This window comes from Protopterus annectens, chromosome 9.part0 (genome assembly GCF_019279795.1).
Source record: "Protopterus annectens isolate FY-2018-M chromosome 9.part0, PAN1.0, whole genome shotgun sequence".
Classification (NCBI taxonomy): Eukaryota; Metazoa; Chordata; order Ceratodontiformes; family Protopteridae; genus Protopterus; species Protopterus annectens.
Window position 1 is genome coordinate 35,493,743 of NC_056743.1, and position 21,363 is coordinate 35,515,105.

The 21,363-nt window shown below is 42.6% G+C and overlaps 1 long non-coding RNA gene across 1 annotated transcript in view; it reads right to left on the reverse strand.

Annotated features, from left to right (window-relative positions):
- Nucleotides 1-19,289, reverse strand: part of LOC122810847 — a 97,698-nt gene extending 78,409 nt beyond the window's left edge. Inside the window, exon 1 of the long non-coding RNA XR_006366124.1 lies at nucleotides 19,043-19,289. This is a non-coding gene — a long non-coding RNA (uncharacterized LOC122810847). The remainder of the gene's footprint in view (nucleotides 1-19,042) is intronic.
- Between the last annotated feature and the right edge of the window lie 2,074 nt (nucleotides 19,290-21,363).

Genomic DNA, 21,363 nt, shown 5'->3' on the forward strand with positions numbered 1-21,363 from the left:
AGGTGGTTGTTGACTGGAGACATGTCCCTGCTGGGACTGTCGGGAGCCACGTACACGTGGTCTCCTAGGGCGGTCTGATGACAGCACAGACCCAGCATTGCTGGGGCTGGTACTGGCACTATGGGAGCGTCCGCGGGTTTGTTGTCGTCCACGACTGCCAGCTGCTGCTGTTGCTGGCATTCGTCCACGTCGACGCCTCAACTGCCCTGCGTTGCCCTGGCTCATGGACATGTAGTTGTGGAACAGATCTAATGTGTCCCCCCAACGTCTGTCAATGACCTTGGTGAAATTACGGATGGCAGCCGCAATGTCACGCATAGTGTCATTCATAGCAGTGCGATGTGCTCTCAGCTCCCTCAGACCCTGTCTGGTGTACTGTTCCATAAGTGACTGTGCCTGCATAACAGCCCGAAACATAGCTGAGGTTGAAAGACCTCTGTGGGCACGTCTGACAGGGGCAGTACGACCACGGATGCTCCCACGATAACCCCTGGATATCTGCCTGTGTGGTACCATGTCAGGACTCTGGCCATGGCTGCTGTGAGGGGATGCATGTGCCAATGATACCACATTACCCTGGTCAATGCCCACTGTATGCTGTCCATCACCTAGGGATATTGGTGACAATGGACAATGGATGTATTGGCAGGATGACTGTGCGCATTGATGGGGTTGACAGCTGTGTACTGTCGATTGGCTGACCAGCAACGGACCCTGGCACACCTCCCTGTGCCATTACACAGGTGGTATCATTATCACTATCCCCAGCAGCAGATTCAGGTTCCCTGCTGCACACCACCAGAGCAGCACCAGAACCTGTGAGAAGAAGACAGGAAACACAGTTTACAATGTGCACACAATGTTACCACACATGCACACATGGGCACATGCACACATGCACACTCCTCAGTACATGAGATACAAACACACAGACACACCTACAATCACACACATAGCAATACCATTTTAGGGTATTATTACTATTACTATCATAAGTATTAAAGGAATTTTATTACACACTCACCAGCATGGATTGGCTGCCTTGCTGTTACACCAGAGGGACCTGCACAAATAAGACATTCATTGTCAGTGGGCACAACTGTGCCATTGATACTGCGAGTATGATACAGTTCAGTAGTACAACAGTTGGCTTTCACAGGTCTACTGCCGATATTGAGAATATCACTCTTGCACAATAATTACCAGGATAATAGCTACAAACACAGTACACACCTTACACATGCATAAACTACCAGTGTAGAGAACAGTCAACTATAGATATGGCATGTTACCTGCACGCTCCAAGTCCTCCTGCTGGGTGGCTCCAGCCTCCATCATTACACATGTGTGTGGATGTTGTTGTTGTTGGGCTGGAGCCACAACACTTAGGAAGAGCCCCTCCAGTCTGGTGAGGGGGGGGTGTATAGTCGCCCCACCACCTGTGGCAAGCTGTTGCCTGTGGATATCAGATGCACGCTGATGGACATTTCTAATAAAATCACTGCAGTGATGGGGTATCTGCTCATATGTCCGGTTGTGCATGCCTATGTCATTTACCCGACGGACAAGCTCTTGCCACAGTGCAGCCCTCTCCTGCTGGTTCTGGCTGGTGCGGGAAAAGTGTGTGGCAAAATCCCGCACCAGGCTCTGGTGTATCTCCTCTTCCTCTGCAGCAGAGTACGTGGGATTGCGCTGGTGCACCATTGCCCTGGAAGGAAAAGAAAAATATGTGAGCAAGTGATATGGCACACATAATACTCTACTGTAGTGATATCACTGAACTGCTATATATATAGCATCTGTCTATCTATTGGGGGATACACATGTGAATGACCACATATCAGTGCTCAGCCAACAACTCTGTGACAGTGCCTGGCACACTCCATACAACAAACAAGTAGACTCCAGCAGTCAGCACACTGTTTGAGGTCCAATGCACAGCCTCACACTGGGGGTATGTATCAAGGTAATGTATGGGGAACATTGACAACCCATGCAATGCATGCAATGCACAGTACAAATGTCACTGGTAATGCATCGTAGTCTTTGTTGCCATAACCATACCTACACCACAGTCACATACAGGGAACCACAGCACAACATATGGCAATGTAGTATGTTTGTATCCCAATACCTGACACATCTTTCTCTGGCCTCACACCAAGGACACACACTACCATGACAGACACAAAGTCATGCTGAGCAATCACACAATTACAGACCTTGCACACAGTCAGTGGCACAGGCATTCCACCTCACATAGTTGGTATTGCAATGAGTACATGTGTGTGTGTGCATTGTGTCATAGGCAGGTAGTATGCTATTGGGCCTGGGCCTACAGTAGCATACTGTTAAGCTACCGTGTCCCTTGGGACACATGTAATGTGGTTGTACTTGCTCCTGTCAAACAGTTACACAGGGTAACTCATATGGCATACTACCTATCTGCATAACATTCAACAAGGGGTATGCTTGACATATACTAATGGGGAGCCTTGCTTCGTAATGCTGGCTGGTTTACTCCAGGGTATGGCCTATTTGTGGGTAGGAAGCTGTACCTCCACCATGTGCTGTTTACTGCGGTGCCAAGGATGACAGACATAGGTCATTTATGCTGGGGATATTGTGAGGTGTTACCATGGTTGTTGGACAACTGTTATGGGTGTGACTTAACTATGTATATCCAGCAGTGGTATGCTCTGTGTCGGTAGTTTGAGAGGCACTCTATCTGTGGTTTTGTCAGTCACTCTGCATAGGTAATGTGTTTGAGGGCATTATCACTGTTTGTTAGGTATGACTGTATCCTTCTCCCTTTCTGTAGTTGTCATGGGAGGTACATACCATGTAGGACATTGTGAGGTGTAGAGGGGTACAGTGACTTACATTTCACTAGCTGACGCACCATTTCTGCTGCCATGTACCATTTACAGGTATTACAAGACTGGTGTGCCACTGTGAATATCACAGGAGAGGCTATTGTACACTTGTTTCCCATGTTCCCTCCTGACACATCCAGTAGTAGGCAGGCAACCACATATGTGGTGGTTAGTGGTGTAAGTGTTTTGGAATGGGGGTATGGTACTCCTGTATCCGCACTGGTGTTCAGTACATGCCTTTGTCACCAGGCACCTGTTGCAATGCATCTGCACACATGTGCCTCTCTCAGTATATATCTATATCTATATCTATATCTATCTATATTTATCTATTTATATATATATATATATATATATATGTGTGTATAGCTATCTATAGAGAGGGGGGTGAGAGATAGAGAGAGAGATATTCATATACATACATATCTGTACACATTCATATCTGTCTGTATATGTGTATGTATCTATATATATATCTATATATGTATGTGTCTATTACATAATATGTGTATATACATATTCTATCCATCTATCTATATATGTTCATAGGTAGGTACTAGGCTATCGGCCCTAGGGCCCATACAAGCCTAGCCAATAAATGTACCCTGGCTTTCGCCACCCAAGAAAGGTATTTTCCTATGCCCCTGTCGAGCAGAGCCACAGACGTGATCCCCGGGGTGAATTCCCCATTTCCCATCCAATCATCAAGATCTTTCTTGAAGAGTGCTAATGAGGAGCTCTGTTTGACATAGATAGGTAGTCTGTACCAGAGTATGGGAAGTGTCTGGGACAGGACTCTATCCCTCCAGCATGTTCTGTTTCTTGTGGTGACAAGGTTAAGGGCACTAGAGCATGTAGCTCAGAGGGATTGGGATTTCTTTAAGTGGGGCATGTCCTACAGCTCTAGGTTTAACATAGCTGTGTATGTTAGGTAGAGATCACCCCTGAGTAGGCGATATGCCATGGAGTCAAGCTGTAGTTTTTTGAGAGTCTGCATAGGGCATCTGTTTGAGGCCAGTAATCCTCTTTGTGAGGTATTTCTGTGGTCTTTCCAGTTGTTGTAGTTGTCCTGTGAGATACATACCAACAGGGGCGTTGTGCTCTATTATGGGTCTAATAAGTGATGAGTTGAGGGGAACAATGACCTCTTTTTTCTGGATGGGAATCCTTTTGTGATGAGATGAGCCATGTAGAAGGATTTCCCGACCACTGTGGCAATGTGATTATCAAAGGAGAGACTACTGTGCACCTGTGTCCCAAGGTCTATTTTCACATTTTCGGCATTAAGTAGACTACCAGCTATGTGGTAGTTCATGGGTACAGAGTTTATACCACAGGGATGACAATACACATTTTGGCATTGAGCTTCAGGCCATGGCTTTGACACCAGGTATCTGTCTCAGTGAGGGCCTTTTGTAGTTTGCCCACATCGTTAGGAGTTGCGATTATGGCTCCTAGTTTGCAGTCATCTGCAAACTTTGTTAGCCACAGACCTTCTGTGTTGGCCTGCACTTCAGAGAAGTAGATACCAAACAGGGGAGGACCCAGGACTGAACCCTGTGGTACTCCACTTGTCACTGGTGTGATGTCGGATTTGGGATATGCTACTTTCACAGTGTGGGTTCTGTCCATGAGCCAGTTGGCAACCCATCTTATGACATAGGGATTTATACCTAGTTTAGTGTGCTTATCTATAATTCCAGAATGGGGGATGGTGTTGAAAGCCTTGGCAAGGTCTACATAAGCTGTGTGAACCATTTTACCATCATCTATGGCTTTGGTGACTGCTTCAAAGAAGTCAATCAGGTTTAGGAGAAATGATCTGCCTTTTACAAATCCAAACTGAGTAGAGTCCAGAGTTTGGAGATTACCAATGTCTTTGTTTATGAGTTCCATGATGGTACATTCCATGGCCTTGCAGACCAGGCTCGTCAGGCTAATGGGGCAGTGGTTACCGTGGTCTGTCGTGGCTCCCCCTTTGTGGAGTGGGATGTATTGTGGTGCGCCATTCAGTGGCTACAAAGCCTGAGGTGAGGCTATGATTGAACATGGTACTGCGGTAGGGTGCCAGTTCATTCAGTGGTTCGTGTAGAACGCAGCCTGGGATATTGTCAGGTCCCATGGATGCTGTGTTCTTGGCTTTGGAGAGTGTGTATTTTACCTGTGGAGCCGTGATTATAGGGACTTTGCATTCTTCCAGTACAGAGACGGGCCCTCTAGGGGGTGAGAGGGGGGTAAAGTTAGCACTGAACCTATCTGCCAGGATGTTGGCAATATCAGTTGGTTCTGTATATTTAGTGACATTATGCTGTACCTCAGAGCAGATCTGAGTGTTCCCATTCAGATTCTTGACATAGCTATAGAATGCTTTGTGGTTGTCTTTAGAGTCAGTGGCAATTTTGTTTTCGTAACTAGCTTTGGGGGATTTTATGAGGGATCTCAGCTTCTTACTGAGGTTGACCAGGGAGTTCCTCCAGTCATGGGAATTTACTTATTTTTGCAACAGTTTCTTTCTTCTGATGTAGAGTTTGTTTATGGCAGAGGACCACCAGACTGGCTTCCTTTGTCTGGGGGATAACATCTTGGTTCTATTAGGGATAGCATGATCCATGCACTCGTGTAAATGCTTATACAGTGCATTTGTGTAGGATTGGGCAGTCATACCTCTATTGTCCGTCTGCATGGGTGTCATGCAGTTTGCCACTTCTGTCTTAAGAAGTGTGACATTGGCTTTTGAGAAGTTTGTTACGATGGTGTCCCTAGTTGGGGCTGGGGGTGGGATGTGGATGTCTAGGCTGATTACCTTGTGGTCAGATCTGACCAACGAGGAATTGACCTCTGGTGTGGAACACTGGTTTCCCATGATGGTGATGACCAAGTCTGGGATATTGCTGCCCCTGGTGGGGGTGTGAATAAGTTGATCCAAGGCATTGGTATTTATGAATTCTAGAAAACGTTGAGCAATAGAGTTGGTACAGGAGTAGTTTTTTCAGTTAATGGTGGGGTAGGTGAAATCGGCCATTATTAGGGTGTTGGGTTGTACACAATACTTACCAGTGTATCATGAAATGAGGGGTGTGAATCCTGGGGCATGGTGGGGGGGGGGGTCTGTAGCAAGCTACGATTTGGATTGCGGTCTTGCCCAGAGTTAGTTGCAATTGGATACCTCAGATGCATTATGCTGTGCAACTATCCTGGAGGTGTGGATATCCTTAATGAATATGGACACGCCTCCGTTTTTAGTGCTTCTTTCTGGGTTAGGTGGCCAAAAGGTGTGGTATGAATTGAAGCCTGGTAATGCAGGGGTGCTCTTTGGAGCTTTGAACCAGGTCTCTGTCACTGCACAGATGTCACAGATGTCACCGTTTACAGTGGTGAATTTGTCATTTGAACCTTGCCTGACAAAGGCACTATAGGGGTGGCATGAGTCTTAGCCAGTATCCGGAATCCTGAGGGTGACAGGTGCAGGCCATCTCTGGCAAAGCATCATGGACTGTCGATCATGCTGTCCCAGGCAGACAGATGCTGGATCCCCTTAGAATGACACCAGAAGCTTAGCCAATTGTTGAGGTCAATCATTTTGTCCATGTACTGTGGTATCATTGTGGGTCTATCTATTTCTACATCCCTCTCTATCTATGTATACATATATGCATATTATATATAGATACATATATAAATATACATACATATACATGTAAGATATATATATATATATATATATATATATATATATATATATATATATATATACCTCTTTATTTACACATACGAATACACACACTAACATACTGCTAAACAGTCATTACTGTACAACCTACATTGTACGTTGCACTACAACCTACATTGATATGTGCACATAGCATCCTTCACATACATATGTATGTCCAGCCTTCACTAACAGTTGCAGTATGTTCCCTGCCCTATGCACATCTTCATATATATATATATATCTATATATATATATATATATATATATATATATATATATATATATATACAGACTGCTAACACATATGGAGGGTTCACAGTATGTAGACTATTACATTATTAGTTTTCATTAACTTTGTTGGACACTGCTATTTTTGATGGCTTGCTGCTTGGTAGCCTGCTGTTCTGTAATTTTGTAGTTTTGGCAGTCTGTGTCTCTTATTCGTTTTTTTTTTTTATTTCTTTGTTTTTATTTATTTTTTTCTCTCTCTGTGTCTCTCCCTCCGGCTGTTGCAATGAACGTATTGCATGTGTGGACTGGGAGTACAGGCTGCTTTTGTAGGTATATGCAGATGTGCATGTGATGGCCTCTGCACCAATAGTTAGCCAGCATTTGCTAATTGCATGCAGCCTGCTGTGTGATAATTGTAGTTCTCACTGTGATTCCAGGACAGTGCTATAAAATGTTAGGTGAGGTAGGCGTAGCCCTTTCAGATTTTCAAGGTGGGGACCATGCTGGTATGCTGTGGACACTGTTGTGTGAGCGTAAAGGTTGGTATGTCTCTCATATCTCAGGCTGTGTTGTAGGCACTGACATGCATGTTGTACTGACACCTGACTATTGCTTCTTCCAGTTTATTCTTCTCAGTGTGTATGTTAACTGACACCTAATAATACTAATACTGTTTAAATGGGAGTATGTGCTTTCCTTTGGGACTTGTGGAGTAACTGGTTTACAGCAGTGGCTCTTGCAATTTGTTGCTATGGCTTCACTATTTAGCCTTTACATTCACTCCTTGGAGGCCTGCTAGGTGTCTTTACTGGAATGTGTTGCTATGGCTGTCCTATTTTCCATTCACATTCACTCCTTGTAATGCTTGCTATATTTCTTTTAGCAGCAATTCCTTATATGTTTGTTGTGGTTTGGTGGTACTGCATGCAGTCTGGTCTGGCCAAGGTGTGGGGCTTGACACCTACAAGGGTATTTTATTTTGCTGCTGAGCAGTAGTGGCACCTTGTACTTTGTACTAACAGTTATGGATAGCAGGCACATGCAGTGCTTGTAAACTGCTATACTGTCCTTCTGTTATTAGTTGGATACCTCCTTTGATATTTGTGGGTTGTACACCTACATGTGGGTGTGCTTGTGGAAGCTATTCTACAGCTATTCACAAACTGTGTGACAGCAGACTGAATGCTATGCCTGTGAGTTTGTGACACTTGCAGGCCTCAGATACTCACTCTCAGGTGTATCTTTTATCAGCCTCAGGGAATGGTCCATATCAGTGGGATACACCCATGATATATTTCAGATATTCTGCAGTTGTGACTGTGGGGTATTTTGAGCATGTGTATTAATACACCATTTTTGGATGCACGTAGTGCATACTTTCAGTAGTTGACAGTTACCATTACGTGGGACAAAACACCTTTCTGCCTACTGTTAGTACATTTCACAGGGAGTCAGTGGGGCACAGTTAACATTTGTTTTCAAATCAAGGACATCCCTGTAAATCAGTCCCAGTTGCGAGGTCTGGCCTCTTATCTGTTCAAATATGGCAGTGTTTATCCTGCTCTGATAGTGTGTGTGGTTTGCAAGATGCTACTGTCACATTATTACCTACTAGCTACCGACTAGCATGGCTGTTTCTCTTCTCACACTAATGTTATACAAATCCACAAGAATTGCCAGTAAAGATACAAGAAAAGCTTTGTGTAATAGCCTTCCTATATTCCCTTTACATTCAGTCCTACTATTTCATGATATATTGCTTTCAGCACAAAGTTCTTGTATATCAGTTATGGCTTAGTGGTAAGTCATGCAGACTAGTGTTTCCAAGGTCTTGGGTTCGAGACTGACAGAGGAATTTTATTTTGCTGCTGAGCAGACTGCAGGCCTTGTCATTCAGAGTGACTAAGGCACTTTTAAGCAGTTGTAAGTGGGTTAGCGCTGGTTTGCACAGAGCTCACACATGCGCAGTGCCGCTTAGCTTTGCGCACACACGCTTAGCTTTGCGCACACAAGCGCACACCCGCTTACTACTGCTTAAAAGTGCTTACTCTCGCGCACACCTGCGATAATTTCTTTGAAAGAAAAGAAAATGGGGAGATAGGACAGTGGTGAAAAAGGGGGCACAAAGAGGGTAGGACAGTAGGAAAACAAGCTCGAGATTTGCAGGAAGGATGTAGGAAAGGCCCATAGCTGCCCATTTCTTTATCAGCAACAGCTGTGCATATTTCTGTAATTTGGTGTGAAATTTGAAACCTTCCACCCCTGGGAGAGGGGTGAGGGCAACAAAATATATTGTACAGCCAATTGTAATTACCACTTCACATGTCCAGCAGACATGTCTGCAAAATGGGCAGCTATGTATGGGGCGTAATTTTTTTGTGGGAACAGAGTGCCCTTTTTTTTATTCAGGTGAGAGTGGAATGTGAGGTACAGGAAGTAGGTATATTTGGGGAGGTAGGTAGGGGAGGTTAACAGACAAGACAAACAAGACGCATACAGGGGCGGAGTATGACAAATGTGGGGGGGAAACACAATTGACGGGGACGAATGTTGGGATATCGCGAGCCCATGAGCCCACAGATGGCAACAGTGGAACTGAGATCCCCACCCATGGGCAGTTGCCACTGTGCCTTCACAGCCCAGGATGGGGCTGTGCTGGGGACTGTGTAGGATGGGCAGCAGGGACACCCGTAAGTTGTACCACCCGAGCCTCAAGCTGACGTAGGGGTTCAAGCACAGAATGCCTGATCTCGCTACGCACCACAGACCGGACACTTTGGAGGGTGAGTGGACGGTCTCCTCCGGCCACGCTTGCAGAGGGGGTATGAGCCCCATCCCCTGCAGCGCTTCCACCCGAAGGTGGCACAGGGCCACCGGAGGAGGTTCCGGCCTGGGCACTAGTGCCAGGTGCACTCGCCAGCTGAGGTGAGAGAGGTGGGTCCACTGGAACCCGCCTTCCCTGTTGTCCTATGTTTAGAAATATTTTATGACATTTTGGGTTAGTAACAAACAATACCATTAAAAATTAGTTGTAACAGCATGCATCAGTATTCCCATTAACCAAACACCCATGAATTCCAAACATTTAACAGCAAGCATAACACATGCATATGTACACAATCCAACAGCATGCAGGGTCGATTGATGGCAACAGGCCATCAGGTTTGGATATGTGAACAGGGCACATGCAGCAACGTACATGCAAATATGTTTGAACCAACAGGACAAATGTCCATAGGAATTGATTGTGAATACACATACCCAGTTTGTTGTGGAATGGCATTATTTGTGAATATAGGGTAGGATGAATAAATATTTCATTAACAACTTCAGCTACATATACATATGCTGTACATCTCTAGTAGCTGCATATATATATATACCCTACAGGTCTTAGTACAGTTTCCTATATGTAACCTTAGGAATGTTGGTGATGGGACTGTTACTGATACATTAATATACATTGCATTTTTATTCATACACATTTCATATCTGGCTATGTTCAGGTACAGCATCCTGCTACATTTCATTTATATGGCTCTAGACAACTGTGGATGTTCATTATTTCATACAACCATACTATCTCCATATTGCAAGGGTACAGCAACATATCCAAATTGTGGGACAGACACATTCCAGCTTCAGTACTTTATTACAAGCATTTCACTGTTTGGTTGTGGCTGTCTCATTCATTTCATTATGTACTGACTGCAGTATACTTTATTCAGAAGTTATAACAGCTTTCTCGGTCGATTCATACCTCTTTCTCACACTCACTTGTTTTATTTTTACAATTCAAGTTGGTGCTTTATTCTAGGCATTATTAACATGTCATACCTGATTACAACAATCCTTTCCAACAGATTCACTTGTTTCATATGGCAGATTTTCTAAGGGGATGTATTTGACACATGTCTATTATCTTTAGCTTGTTTACCACTGATTTTCAGGCTGCTGCAGGTTATCTGATATTACACTTCAGGTGGGTAATCACTATTTCAGACTTGTTTACTTTTTTTTCTGGATTACAGGCTGCATCACTTATCTAATCATACAGTACTAGCATAATCTTTCTTCTAGTGTTATTTGAACTTTATTAATATGTGACTACACTGACCTCTTTTGCAAGCTGTCTCACTTATATTGTATAAAAATTACAGAAATATAATTACTAACCTGCCTAGTGGCGCAACCGCTCCAGCCTATCACCATAGGCTTGCCGATTCGCGGAACGCACACCTGCAGCTGTAATATAAATGAAGTAATATTGGAACATACATCTCCATAATATCAGCTAGGATAATTCCTTACATACATAATTACATGGATACTTAGTAGTGGGGCGTTGGGCATATGTCGGGCCTCCTGGATCCAATGGTTCAGTTGGTCCTGCTTCCGTCTCTTCAGGTCCGCATGGTGGTGACGGACCTGTTCACCAGTCCTTGGCATGCCTGTGGCACTGGTGAGATCATGTGCCAACTGGTTCCACACCTCTGCCTTATATGCACCCCACAGAACCTGGCCCTGCATGAGTGGAGCCTCATGATCGTGGACTAGGAGCCAAACCATGTATTTGGACTCCTCAACACCCCACCTCTGTGCTCGAAAGTGACTACCCTCTCCTACACCTGCCATCCTGACTGAAAATAGGTTCCACAATCAGTTATATTCTGTGTATTCCCACCTATGGGGCTTATATATGCCGTTTTTCCCCGCACTTATCTGTGATTAGCTATTTTGGAATTGTATCAGCTTCACAAAACCTGCCTTGTCATGCTTCTATTTCCATTCATTCCTATATATATGCTAATACTGCATTTTTCAGTACAGCTGTCATGGCTTAGTGGTTCAGTACTTTGACTATGATGCACAGTATCCTGGGTTCGAGCCTGGGCATTGCTTTTTTTTTTATTTTACTACTGTCTAGACAGGCTAGGAGGTGTGTCTGTTTAAAGGTGGCTTTGATACAGGTTGCAAAACGTTGCCCTCCGGTAAGCCGGTTGGCACGCTGCGCAGCTCCGCACAAACGGGTTACGCTGGTTAACGCGTTATTTGGCTATGAGCAGGCATATTACGCTGTGAGAGATGTTGCGCAACTACGGGCACACAGTTTCAACGTGTTAAAGCGCTGCTCAACTCCGGGCACTCATATTACACCTGTTAAACCACTGGTCACCTGCGGGCAAACATACTCAGCTTTTTAGAGCGCTGCTCAGCTGTCGGCACTTATAAAATTTTTTATTTTTTTATTGTGTCAGATTTCTTCATAAAAACATGGCCCATTTCATTGCATTTTACTTAAATTATAATTGTATATATATACACATATATGTCAGGGGATTGTTTCGTGCTTATTTCACTAAAAATAAAAAATTATGTTGTTGGGGCTCGAACCGTGACTGCCTCCTCTTTGGCCGACGTCTCTACCGCTATGCTATTGCTACTTGGCGTATTTTGCATATATGGAGCTTATATGCTTTTTCAATGACTGCTAACTGTGGCTGAGCGAAGGGCACACCCCCGCAAACGAGCAAACATTTTTGAAATACAAAAAAAAAATTAAACTGTTCATTTTTACGTTTTACATTTCAGTTGAGTTAATAGTCTGTAGGGGCATGTGTGCTGTTGTTTTTCTTGACATTTCCGCGGACTCGCTCGTGGGAGTTTCCTATTGGGACTGTGATTCTTCTGGGGGCGTGTCCCTTTGCAGGTCTCGCCATGCGGACACACCCCCAACATTGCTACACGGACCATCTTAGCCTAGGGTGTGATTCAGCATGCCCTCATGAATATGCATGGCATGCTGACATCACCCGTTTAACTGCAGCCTCCGTGTAAGACTTGCTAACTCTCCTGCAGATAGTCTTTCAGCTATATAGCTTCTGAATGGTCATGGCTTTTTATTTTTTTAGTCTTTATGGGTACATTGAGACCAATAAAGGTGTCCTCCATTAGCTATGGACAAAATGTTTTTGCCTTTTTTGTGACCTCATGTAAACTTAAAACCTTAAAAATTAAAAATTAAAAAGTAATTATGGGCATTTAGAAGCCTTGTAGCTGAAACACTGTATGTCATTATGGGGTCATTTGCATATGTGTTCCATGGGCGCCCATTGCAGACATTTAATGTATCACACATTAAAGACTAGCTTGACTGGGTTTTTCTTATAGTTTTTACTGAGTGGTTTACCTGTGCGACCTTTTTATCTTTTGGTTTGGATGTTAATGTAGATATTTTGTAGGCACCTTAATGTTTATGGATATCATCTGGGTTTAAAGCCCTGTGTTTTTGAATTTAACCAAAAATCAGTGTATGTTGTTTAGATGAGATTGCTTAAAAGGCCAAACAGTGCATGCCCACAGTTAATGGAGGTTGACTGTTTTGGTCTGAATGTAACTATGATTACTTAAAGGTCATGGGCATTCAGACATCATGTACCTGAAATTCTGTATGCCCTTAAGTGGTCAATTGTAAACACTTCTATAGATGCACTCCTATCCTGTGCATACTACTGCTTAGATCCAACTCTGAATCCAGTCCAGGTCCCTCCCACCACATAACAACCATACCTTTTCCCAACACCACTACCCTCTCCTGTGCATTAACTCCCAAAGCATCTCTAATAAACTTTATCAGATAAACACCTTCCTTGCAACCCATTCACCCAACATCACAGCTGTCAATGAAACCTGGCTCAAACAAAACAGTACTAATTTGTAGCTTCTACTTCCCTCTTACAAATACCTCCTAGACACCAGACCTCATGGTAGATAAGGAGGAACACGCTCATTCTTTATAAAAACACTATTAAACCAACTGCCATCGCACAAGCAAATACCTCCTCAGATACTGAAACCATCTGAATCCTTCCAAAACTTCCTTCCCAGAAGATCAGTCACCTTCTAATAGCAGTTGCCTACCTTCCTTCTCCAGCCTCTGTTAAAAAATTTAAACCCTTTATTGTTACCATCTCTTCAGCTGCCCAGAACTATTAAAATATTGTTGTTCTCGGTGATTTTAACCTAAAATACATTGGCATTGCTGAATTCCTAACCAAAATCAACGTTATACAGTTAGTCAATAATGCTACTGATCCATCTCTCAAAACCAACTGTGACGTGACCCACCACTGGACCAGTAATCTAGGAGCCTCAATCCTCACCACTCCACTGGAACTTGTGGGTGGGACATTCACTGAAAGCATAACGGGTACACACACAGTATTTCCAGATCCATCTCTCTGTAGCAAGTGCAGTTTCCTGTAAGAGCACACAGAGACCATAGTCTGTCCAGGGCTGGTTTCTCCCTCTTTCTGCAGATCCCCAGTAAGACTCCCCACTGGCACAGCTGTAGAGTTGAGATCTCACATGATTGTCCAAGCCAAGACCTACAGCACCCTTTCTGTCCAACCAGTGCTTTGTTTCCCCTTCCCAAGTAGCTGACACATAAACTCTTTGAGGTTTGTTTTACACACACACACACACACACACACACACACACACACACACACACACACACACACACACACACACACCTCGGGAAAGGCTGGCACAGGTGTACTAGGTATGCCCTCTTCTGGCCAGACTATAAGGTAGTTTTCACTGCTACCAGTCACGTCTAGACAGCTACTTTAAGGCCCTTAACAAAGGGTGACCAATTTTACTGTGTAATATTAATGACTAATACAAATGGGAGTTTGACCAAGAGCAAGGCTATTAGGAGTGGCCTACACATTGTCACCAAATAAATACGCAAGTACTCTCAAACTTAAATAGCTCTGCACAAATCAGCCACAGTGAAATGTTTAAATATATTTAATAAATAATAAAAGAAGGCATCCTGAGACAGTGTAGCAAATAAATGAAAAGACCTATGGTTAGAGCACAGCTGAAGATAAAAATGGAATAATCCACGTCAGGAAATAAATCACTTGCAGCTTCACAGTAGTGCCCTTTATAAAACCAAAAGTTTTAACTGAGATGTAGTAGTCAAGGTAGGAAACGGTTCACTTGCAGTTTCACACCACTTTATTAAACAAGAGTAAGCGCTTTCGTGATCTAAGTCAGCTGATCGCTTCTTCAGACTCATAAAAACAGTTAAAACATTGGTATTTAAAATATGGTTCAACCAATGAAAACACATATAGAACTATGACATAAACTAATTAAAATTGCATACATCAGTACATTAATTTGCCTTATATTCTGCATAAGATGAAATAAAATATACATATAACAGACACATTTTATGTAATAATCCATATTACTTAATGTTTTAGTGGTCTGGATTTTAAAAAAAGGTTTCAAGGAAACAGCATTGTTCAATCCAGGAGACCTATCTGCCTGAAGTAGTAAAATCCATCTTTGTTCGGCTTCCTCTACCTTATTCCTTATATCACCTCCCCTCTTACTTTTATTTATTATTTCTAAAACCATGAAATTAAAAATATGTTTCCTGTCTTCTTCTTCCACATGTTTTGCTAAAGCACTTGTGTCTTTTTTATTTCTTATATCTCTAAGGTGTTCAAGGATGCGTTCCTTTAGACACCTATTGGTTTTACCTATATAAAAGGCATGACAGACAGTGCAGAAGCTGAAATAAACCAAATTTTGTGTTCTGCAGTCAGCATAAAAATCTATATCAATTATAAATCCTAGTGTAGGATGTTTATATGTAGATTTATTATATAAATAGTCACATCCCCCCTCCCCCCCAAAAGGAGAGATATCTATACCAAACGATTGCAGCCCCCCAAACATCTCCAACGCCCAAGTGAGAACTGCTCTCTCCAAAGCAAAAAACACAGCATCCATGGGACCTGATGGAGTCCCCGGCTGTGTGCTCCACGAACTCAACGAGGAATTAAACCCACAGCTAGGACAGCTGTTTAATCATAGTCTTACCTCTGGATACGTACCCAGGGAGTGGCGCACTGCAACTGTGGTCTCACTTCACAAAGGCGGTGCCTCCACCGACCCTGGAAATTACCGGCCCATTAGCTTGACAAGCCTTATCTGCAAAGCCATGGAGAGGATCATAATGGACCTCATAAATAAAGACATAGGGAATTTGCAGACTTTGGATCCAACCCAGTTTGGCTTTGTCAAAGGCAGATCATGCCTTTTAAACTTGGTTGACTTTTTCGAAACAGTCACCAAAGCCATTGATGAGGGAAAGGCAGTCCATACAGCCTACCTCGATCTGGCGAAGGCCTTCGATACAATACCACACTCGGGTATCATTGAAAAACTCATCAGCTTAAATGTTAACCCATACATCACAAGATGGGTTGCAAACTGGCTGAGTGACAGAACCCATAGGGTCAGAGTTGCTGGCGCCATGTCAGACTCAAAGCCTGTCACAAGTGGTGTCCCACAGGCTCAGTCCTGGGCTCACTCTTGTTTGGCATCTACTTTTCCGAAGTACAAGCAAACACAGGAGGGTTATGGCTGACAAAGTTTGCAGATGACTGCAAACTGGGCGACATAGTAGAAAACACATCTGACACAGATATCCTTCAGAAGGGTCTCACAGAAACGGATAACTGGTGCCAGAGCCATGGCCTAAAGTTAAATGCCAAAAAATGCATAGTCATACCCTTCGGGAAAAACAAGGTTACCCTAGCTACCAAATAGGTGGCAATCCACTGAGCACAGAAGAAGTTATCAGGGACCTGGGGACCCAGGTTGATAGTGGTCTGTCATTTGACACCCATGTAGCTAAAGTAGTTAGGAGGACCTTCTACATTGCCCACCTTATCATGAAGGGATTCTCATCTAGATCAAGGGAGGTCATAGTCTCCCTATACTCATCAGACCAATGATTGAGTACAATGCCCCATTCGGAATGTATCTGACCCGACACTTGCAGCAGCTGGAGAGGCCACAAAAGTTCCTCACCAAAAGGATAAAGGGTCTCAAAAATCTGTCCTATGCTGCCCGACTGAAAGAACTCCAGCTCTATTCAGTCGCTTACCGCTTGCTCAGAGGTGACCTTTGCCTAACATACAAGGCCATGTCAAACCCAGATTTGATGAATATGCTTCACCTCAAAAAATCTAGATCCGTCAGAGCCACAAGGGCGGGAGACTTAAACCTCGACACGGCTATTAATAGGACGTGCTGGAGGGATAGATTCATCACCCAAAGACTCCCTATGCTGTGGAACAAAATCCCGGTATATGTGAGGCAGAGCACCTCGCTGGTCTTGTTCAAGAGAAATCTTGACCAATGGATGGGAGATATACCCCAGGGATTACCTCAGTGTCACTGCTCGACAGAGGCACAGCAAAATAATGGGTATAGTTCCCCATACTAAAGGGGTGGCGTAAGCCACAAAACGAAGGGCTAGGCTTGTAAATGCCCTCGGGCAGATAGCCTAGTATGAACCTATGAACCTATGAACATGCTGTACAATTTCTGCAAGGAAAAGTCCCCTGCCTATCAGATAGGATCATTCTTTCATTGTTTCTGGATTTATAACAGAGTTGCCTTTTTAAGGACCTCTTATTTCTAAAAGAAAAGCTGGGTCTATCGTCTAACAACTCTTTCAAGTCAGGATCCGACAATAAAACATTCCAATTAATATTACAGAACCTTCTGATGTCACTTGAATAAGTTATAGGGAATCTAACTTTAAAATCATGACCTTCCTTGCTTTTAACATCTTCTATAGTATTTGAGAAGAGCGGTTTACATCTCCCATCCCTATTTTCAATGGTATATTTAGAGCTTTCATTTATGTCTTTCTTACTATAACCTCTGTTTAAGAAGTCTTTCTCTAATATAGTCATTGTCTTCACAAAGCCTTCATCTGTATTATGTAAGCGGCTTATTCTCATATATTGTCCTTTCACTACATTTTTGTGTACAAATGTTGGATGCATACTAGTCTTATGTAAGATACTATTTCTCCATGTAGATTTTCTATACGTCCCTGTTGTAAGTTCGTCTAATGCTGTCTTCTTAACCAAAACATCTAGGAACTCAATAGAGTCCCTGGAATGTTGACTAGTGAATCTTAAAAATTCAGTGGTGCTATGTAAGTACTCCACCATCTCTTGCAACTCTTCACTAGTACCATCCCATAACAGGAAGACGTCATCTACAAAACGTATATACCATATAATTTTGCCAGCATATTTATTGCTAGCACTTAATACATGATCTTTTCCCATGCAGCCAATGCTAAGTTGGCGTAGCTGTTAGCACAAGCCGTGCCCATTGCTACACCAACTTTCTGTAGATAAAACTTGTCATTGAATATAAAGACATTATTTTCTAGGACAATATCAAGCAACTCACATATCAAATTAATCTTAGTGCTTTGAAAAACTTGTTTCAAGGTCAGAATATCACGTATTTTCTCAATACCCCATTTATTCGGTATCACTGTGAACAGTGAAGTGACATCCATTGTCACAAACATATAATTTCTATTAATATTCCTGGTCTTATTAGATAACAGTCGCAGAAATGCCTTTGTATCCCTTAGTATAGTCTCACATGATTTTAGGACTATTTGTAAATTTTGTTCAATATAAATTGAGATGGCTTCTGTGGCCCATCCTTTACTGGATACAATAGATCTCATAGGGGGCTGTGTGATGTCTTTGTGAATTTTAGGTAGACCATAAATAATGGGTATAGTTGGATGTTCTATCTGAAAGTAGTCAAACAATTCCTCTGATACATAATTAGTAATCAATAAGTCAAAAATATATACAGATATCATGTCAATTATACCTTGTACTTGTCTCTCATTTAGTTCAACATAAGTACCTGTATCATTCAAAAGTTCCATCATTTTCTTGTAATAAAAAAACCTTATCCATTACTACTACACTGCCCCCTTGTCAGCAGGCCTAATTTCAATGCTGTGAGAATCCTTTAGTTCTGACAGTGCTTCAGTTTCTGATTTATTCAAGTTATAAAATCTAGGTGGAAGATTTTTAGCATGCATCTCTCTAATTTCATGTTCACACACATTAGTGAAAGTTTCAACTGTGGGATGTATCTTGGGTACAAAGGCACTAGGTTGTTTAAACATATTATCAAATACATTTCTTTTAAACATGGTTTTAAGTGTTAGGTTATGAGAAAATAACTTCAGCTCTTTTAATAAATCAGTTAATACTGTTTTCTGTGCTGGAATAAAGTTCAGGCCTCTATTTAACAACGAGGATTGTGCATCAGTTAAAGAAAAGCTAGATATATTAATTACCAAGTTTTTTGTTGGTTCTTGCTCCTGGTGTTCATATATGCAGGAGTCACTCGTTCTCTCTGCTGTAATCGCGTTCTCCCTTCTTTGATTCCTGCTGCTCGACCTGTCCCTTATTGGCAGCGCCTTCTTTAACACAAATGGAAGGATTGAGGTTTGTGTAGCTTCCTTTTGCTCCAAAAAAGCTACTGAATCAGAATTAACACTGGAATCCATCCTTCTGTTAGTGCAAGTCATTTGGAAAGTTTATTTTGCCATTCCACCATTTTCAAATGTGGGAGGTTCTATATATACTCTCTCTGTGCTGACATCACTGTTCTCACAGGGATTCTGATTTAAAGGGGCAGTACTATGCATATTTGAATTTTCAGAAATCTGTACTGTAGTCATTTTTTCTACATTTTCTGTACTCACAGCTGTTCTTCTTGGCCACGAAAATACCTCTTTACATTGAAAGTCATTGAGGTCCCTTTGCAATTTTTTAGTTTTAGTATTCTGCAACCTCTTATAGCCCTGTATACTGTCAGCAAGTTCATCTAATTTACTACCTAGTACCTCTATAGGAAAATTATTATCTTATGCAGAATATAAGGCAAATTAATGTACTGATGTATGCAATTTTAATTAGTCTATGTCATAGTTCTATATGTGTTTTCATTGGTTGAACCATATTTTAAATACCAATGTTTTAACTGTTTTTATGAGTCTGAAGAAGTGATCAGCTGACTTAGATCACGAAAGCGCTTACTCTTGTTTAATAAAGTGGTGTGAAACTGCAAGTGAACCGTTTCCTACCTTGACTGCTACATCTCAGTTAAAACGTTTGGTTTTATAAAGGACACTACTGTGAAGCTGCAAGTGATTTATTTCCTGACGTGGATTATTCCATTTTTATCTTCAGCTGTGGTCTAACCATAGGTCTTTTCATTTTTTTCGCTTGAGGTGTATACCAGGCGTTTATCCAGCTTTTGTTTTCTTTCACGTGTTACAGTGTAGCAAATGCCTAATGTACATGGACAATCATGTACTACCACCACCTAGGAACACAGTTTGTGAGATATGCAGTTAAATTAGGAAGCTATAGTCTGTGCTGTCTCCCTCACAAGCCAGTATATCTGGCACTGAGAAGGATGTCAACACATTGACTACACCTCAAACACCACCTACTCCTACACACCCACATATGCGGAGGACCTCAACAAAAACATACCCAAACAAAAGAGACCTCCAAGGCAAAAACACATGCAATCTCCACAGCCCTCCACACCACATAACACACACAGTCCACACACCTGTGTCTCATAGCCACAAAGCTTAGCCATATACCCAACATATTAGTTATAGGGCAACTCCATTGTGAGAGACACAGATGTGCCTCTCCCCAGGCTGGATAAGGAGAAAGTCACAGGTAGTTGTCTGTCAGGGGCCAGAATCCACCATATCACATACACACTCAAGTCTCTCAACAGCAGGTACTGTTATGACTTTGTCATAGTCCATGTTGGCGTGAATGACTTGAGACATACCTTCCTAGACTATATGAAGACAAACATGATTGAGCTAGCTGAATATTTACCCAGGCAGGTATGTCCCTACCTTAAGCAGCATTCTACTGTCACCCAGAATGATGCCTCAATACAAACAGAAAATGATTGACTTTAACAATTATCTTAGTTTCTGGTGTCATTCCAGGGGGATCCAGTATCTGACAGCCTTGGAAGATATGATTTACAGACCACAATGGTTTGCCAGAGATGGCCTGCATCTGTCTCACCTGGCTTCTGGCAGAGGCTCTTGCCTCCCCCATAGTGCCTTTTTTAGGAAAAGTGATGAGGTTAAAACTACCAACATAAAAAATTAAACAAAACTCAAATTAAAGGTCATGCTGCTAAATGCTAGGGGTCTAAACATGTAGCTGCACTCATTGCAAGCATTCTTAACCCTGGAAAATTCTGACTTCTGCACAGTTACAGAAACCTGGTTCAAAGCTGCAGCAGAGAGCACCCCAGCCTTTATCTGGTTACTCATCCTGTCGTACATTCAGACCCCAAATTGTGAACAGTAAAGCCAAGGGAGGTGGAGTTTCAGTATATATTAGACATAAGACATACACACCTCCAGGTTGGTCAAACAGTATGACGGACAGGAGACACTCCAGGTCCAGTTAACCATTGACAAGACCCCTGTTCAAATCATAGCTAGCTACCAGCCCCTAAATCTGACTCAAGATGCCAAATCTGCCTATCTGGACCTCTTCAAATCTATCAAGTTTCAGCCCTTTACCCTGATCCTGAGTGACTTTGACTACCCAAACATAGATTAAA